At 53.5% G+C, this 5,611-nt stretch overlaps 1 protein-coding gene across 3 annotated transcripts in view; it reads left to right on the top strand.

Annotated features, from left to right (window-relative positions):
• Positions 1-5,611, top strand: part of DLGAP2 (DLG associated protein 2) — a 484,295-nt gene that overhangs the window by 190,580 nt on the left and 288,104 nt on the right. The gene's annotated exons all lie outside the window — the stretch shown is intronic.

The following is a 5,611-nucleotide window of genomic DNA, read 5'->3' as shown; positions in this document are numbered from 1 at the left end:
AGACAGAGGCAGGTGGGCTTGGAGACACGTTCATTCTACAGAATTCCTGGCCGTTCCAAGTCCTGCGGGGCGGGCGGCAGGCTGGAGGCCCCGGGGCAGAGCTGCGGTTCGCGTCCAGAGGTGGCCTGCCACTGTCCCTCCACCTCAGGGGACCTCAGTCTTTTTCTGATTGGACGAGGCCCACCCCACGATGTGGACAGTGTCTGCTGTACTCAGAGCCCCCGCCCCCCGTTAAATGGGGGTCCCGTCTACAGATACCTTCTCAGTAACGTGCAGACTGGCATGCCACCGAACGTCTGGGGACAGGCCCAGCCAAGCAGACACATAGTCAGCCACCCCGGGCGGCCCTGGCTCCGGGCCTTGGTCTCATCATGCCTGAAACGAGGCCTGGGCCCTGGGCTGAGGGGCATCTGCACCAGCTGTTGGAGCCGTGAGGACGGCCCCGGACACGGGAAGGGAGAGGGCAGTCCTTCGCTCGCAGAGCACGGAGCCCATGGCAGGCGTGGCTGCCGGCTTGCTGAGCTGAGGCCTGAGGACAGCGTGCCCTCCCCCCCAGGGGCTGATCTGGGAGACGCTCCTGATGGCAGGTCGCCCGCAGCCCAGGTGCTGGGGAAGGGAGTTGGTGCCGGGAGGGTGAGCAGTCTCAGCAGGATTAAGCTTTCTGCAAGTGAAGGTTAAATAAGTTCTGGCATTTTAACTTAATTATGCTCTAAAAATGATTTCTGCCCAGTCACCACCAGACCCTGAAAACTCTAAGTTGGGCCCACGTGAACCCGTGGGTGGAGAATGGGGTATTTATGGGGGAACCGAACGCTTCCGGTATGGAGGATGAATAATGAATTTTGTTTTTCTGGGTAAAAAAGTCCTTCAAGTGTTTTTCTCTGTTTTCTGCTGAGGCTTACATTTTCCAGTCCTCTGACAATATTGCATCTTCCAGTGTCTTGTTTCTATGGCAACTTGAGTTCTTTGGCTCCTCACAGTATAAGTTCCTCGGGGCTTATCCCGAGCCTTCAAAATACGCCTCGTCTTGCGTCTGCTGAGTGTGTGCGGAGCACGTGGTGACCCGACAGGCCGTGCCCTGTGGGTGTGGGCGGTGCTGAGCCGGCGACTGTGGAACGTGGCGGATGGAGGACAGGGACCGCCCGGCACAGTCTGTGACCCTGTGTGTCATTTGTGTTTGTTTTCGTTGTTGCCTTGTGTGGACTTTGTTTTTGTTTTGCTGAGTGGGAAGACCGGAGCCGTCTTCACGTGTGACACACAGGCTCTGAGGGCCGTGCAGTCCCACCGGGAGCCGCCCTCCGAGGGCGATTCTGTGGCATGGAGCTGCGGTGACCCTCTGTCAACTGGGGGTGCTCAGCTCTTCGCAGGAACGCGGCCACTTGGCCACCTGCGTTCTGCCTCTTCTCTCACCATTTGCGCTGGTTTTGGTCTGAAGAGAAGCTCTCACTCAGCTGCATTCACTTTTGGACGCAGCTCTGGCTCTCGCTTGCGCTCTCTCTCTCTCTCTCTCTCTCTCTCTCTCTCTCTCTCTCTTTTTAATTCTTTTTTTGTGTCATTAGTTTCATGTGTACAAAACAATGTACTAGTTAGACATTTACACCCCTCACAAAGTGAAACCACTCCCCCAATCTGCTGCCCCTCTGACATCGTGTGTAGCTGTCCCAATTCCATCGACTCTATTCCCTACGCTGTCCTCCGCACCCCGGGACTACATATATATTAAATTACAGCTGAGATTCTGTGTTACTCAGCTTCAGGTGACAGCGCAGTGGCCAGGCATCTACACTGTCCATGAACTGACCCCCTGATAAGTCCAGTGCCCATCTGGCACCTTATATAATCTTTACAACATTATTGATTATATTCCCCACACTGTATTTCACATCCCCATGGCTATGTTGTGATTACTAATTTGCACTTTCTAATCCGTTCTCCTTTCCCCCATCCTGTCTCCATCCCATCTGGCAACCATCAGTTTTTTCTCTGTATCTCTGAATCTATTTCTGTTTAGTTTGCTCATTTATTCTGTTCTTTAGATTCCACATATAAGTGAGATCTCATGGTATTTGTCTTTCTCAGTGTGACTTATTTCACTGAGCGTAATATTCTCAAGGTCCATTCATGTTGTTGCAAATAGTAAGATTTCTTTCTTTTTTATGGCGGAGTAATACGCCATTGTATAAATGTACCACAGTTTCTTGATCCGGTCGTCTACCGATGGGCGTTTTGGTTGTTTCCAAATCTTGGTTATTGTGAATAGCGCTACAGTAAACATAGAGGTGTATGTATTTTTTCGAATTAGTATTTTGGGTTTCTTCAGATAAATACCCAGAAGTGGAATTGCTGAGTAATAAGGTAGCTCTATATTTAATTTTTTGAGGAACCTCCATACTGATTTCCATGGTGGCTGCACCAATCTGCAGTCCCACAGACAGTGCACCAGGGTTCCCTTTTCTCCACAGCCTCGCCAGCACTTGTTTGTTGATTTATTGATGATGCCGTTCTGACAGGAGTGAGGTGGTATCTCATTGTGGCTTTTATTTGCATTTCTGTGATGATTAGTGACGTTGGCTCTCTTTTTAAGCAACAACACCTGCGGAACATTCTAGATGCAGCTCCCCCCCCTGGGACACAGCCCTGGAGCGTGGCCGCGCGCCTGACCTCAGCCCACAGCTCGGAAGCTTTCCCCACACCAGCGGGTTTCTGGGAATATCTTAAAAAGTTGGAAACTAAGTAGGAAAGGAGTCACTTCAGACATGAGGTAGTAAATGAGATGCCAGCACGGTGGGTGCTCGCCTGCCTCTCAGCGCACTTTGGGGACAGGATGGTGGCCTGCATGGTGGCTGTGGTGTGACCTCCTCAGGAGGCGTCCGGCACAGATGCTCTTCGCAGGCTCGTGGGTGGGTCTCAGGGTGTTGGACACGCACAGCAGCCGTCAGAATGCGGCCGTCACGGAGGGCCGGGACGTCACCCGCAGACGCCGGGACTGCCCAGTCTGCACGTAGGTCCTGTGCTCTTGCTTTGGATGTTACAGAAATCAAAGAACTGCTCTTAACGTGTCGCTGTTCCCCACACGTGCTGCCTCCCTGTGAGCTGCCGTGTGTTTCAGCTTGTTCATTTGGGATGGGACATTTCACCACCAGGTCCCCTGGGCCAGGCTGCACTTAGGTCGCACTGTTACTATGACGTTCTTAGGAGACTCCCAGATGGCAAAATGTGGAAAACAGCCTCAGTTGTCAGTCTGTCTGGCATCTGGCATCCAACTTCCTAAAGCTCTCATTGGCCTTGAAATGCTCATTGCGTCTCCTTTTCTTTCAGAATTTGTGGAACTGCTGTGAATTCTCCCAGGGAGTTGTTTCTTCTGGGAGTTGTTTCCTGTTAGAAGCTTGGGAAACTTCACAACGATCAAAGGAGAGCAGGAGTGAGTCATGCGCAGGGCAGACCCCGGGGGGCAGACCAGTGGTCACTTCTGAAACCCTCTGTCTGTCTGGAGCGCTCGGCGTGTGCCAGGGGCTGTGTGGAGACCACACGGCAGCAGTCCCGCTGATCTGACCCTTAGGAAGCCTGGTGTCCGCACTGCCACACGCACGGCGACGCCTTCCTTCCAGGAGGCACGCTGTCCCTTTAAATGGCGCCGCTCCGTGTGGACTTCGGAGCCAGCTCCAGGGGTCAGGGCGCCTCCTGCACTGGGCTTTCCACAGTAATTAAGCAGAGAGCTCATTTGAAATCAATTGGTTCACTCGCCCAAAGTGGCCTGACATTTAGACATTGGTAATTAGTGTGTGCAGCGTTTAGAAATAGCACAGGTCTTTTATATTTACCCAATCTTTGGCATTCTGAAGATAATTCTCTTAAACTTAGAAACTCCTTCTTTATATGCATAGACATGAGTTAAGATCCTTATTTCAGTGAAAATATGTGATTTATACTAGGTCCTAAGGCTTATATAAGAAAATAAAGGTGCTGCAGTAAGTCAAGAGGGGTACAGTCGTCCCTCCGTGTCCATGGGGCTCGGTTCCAGGACCCCTAGGACCAAACCTGCAGGTGCTCGAGTCCCTCGTGCGACATGGTGGCACCGTGCCCTGCACGTGACCCACGCGGCCCCCCTGTGTGCTTGAAGTCACCTCTAGGTTACTTACTGTGCAAAACCTCATGCAGTGTAAACGCCCTGGAAACAGTCATTACACTGCATTGTTTAGGGAATAATGACCAGGAAAAGTGTCTCTGCTTGTTCAGTGCAGTCAGCAGCAACGTAACTGTTTCTGAATATTTTCGATTCATGGTTGAATCCTGGGATGGGACAGTGAATACGGAGGCCGACTGTTTCAGAGAGTGATTCTGGGCATCACAGGTGACAGCCGTGGCCATCCCTGTAAGCTACACATAGCATGTCTGCTCCTCGCCTCCCGCCTCCGCCTTCCTGCCCTCTCTCTCCATGTGTCAGGTCCGTAGGACGGAGCAGGGCCACAGGGAGGTGTGTAGGGCCCTGTGCCCTGCTGACAGCTTACGTGGGAACACTGACTTCAGTGCTTAGAGGTGACAGCCACCTGCTGTAACCAGAGGATTTCAGGTGCTTTAGAGCCGCCCATGTTTGCTTTGAAATAAAACAATGCAAGTTACGTTGAGTCTTCTCTGGCCCTGCGGCGACGGAGCTGTCTGCTCTGCACGCTGTGTCGTCCATGCCTCTGCGCGGCCACAGGCGCCGGCTGCTCCTGACACCGGGACGTGGGCGGTGGCCCTGCCTTCACAGGGCCCACAGCAGGCGCCCGGTGGCCTCGCCTGTCCGTGAGCCCACTCACTGTGGGAGGCACTGGATGCAACTCAAAGGATGCGGTAAAACAGCCCCTTAAACGACCGGTCCTGCCCACACGCCCAGGACCCCGGGCGCCCTGCCAGCCAGGGCAGAAGTGTCTGTGCTTGAAAACCAGAGAGCGCAAGCTCTTCTCTCTCCGAGAAATCCCTGAGGAGGAGGCTCAGGCTTTGCCTCCTTTACAGCTTCCTTAAGGGTTTTTTACTGAACGTGTAATGTTGGTGACTTTCATTAATGTTGGGTTCTCTTTCATTGGGAAAGAAAGGGGCAGAGCCACGTGTCAGATGGAGTTTAAAAGGCAGTCCTGACAGGAAGGGGATATTATTCAGCCTTGAAAAGGAAGGAAATTGTGGCGCCTGCCACAGCCTGTTCTCAGACGCCGAGTTTGGCTTTGGAAGGGGAGGTCTCACAGAATCCCACAGCGTGTGCACAGCCCGTGATGCAAGGGGAGAGAAGGGAGGGTGCTGGGGACCGTCATGGCCGGACTGTGCGCTGGGGTCTCTGACTTCCCAGGTCTGTGAGGGGCCCTGCTGTTTGTCTGCACTTTATCGTGTCCTTGTCATGCTGAACTCACTTGGGTGGTGTTTGGAGGTGCCCTTGTTGGGGTTATCGGACCATGACCCCTGCAGGATTCCCTGCGTATGTTCTCAGCCTGTGGCCTCGGCTCGAGGTCATTCCCAGGAGACGTGCTGGCGCTTCAGTAGGAGGGAGGCCTCGCTGAGCGTGGGGTCAGGCAGGCCCCAGAGAGGCCGTGGAAGGCTGCGTAGTGTGACCTTGGCCGAGGGTGAGACCGGGCTGCCC

The sequence above is a fragment of the Hipposideros armiger genome, unplaced genomic scaffold (genome assembly GCF_001890085.2).
Source record: "Hipposideros armiger isolate ML-2016 unplaced genomic scaffold, ASM189008v1 scaffold_538, whole genome shotgun sequence".
Taxonomy (NCBI): domain Eukaryota; kingdom Metazoa; phylum Chordata; class Mammalia; order Chiroptera; family Hipposideridae; genus Hipposideros; species Hipposideros armiger.
Note: the sequence above shows the minus strand (reverse complement) of the source record. Positions and strands in the feature narration are given on the sequence as shown.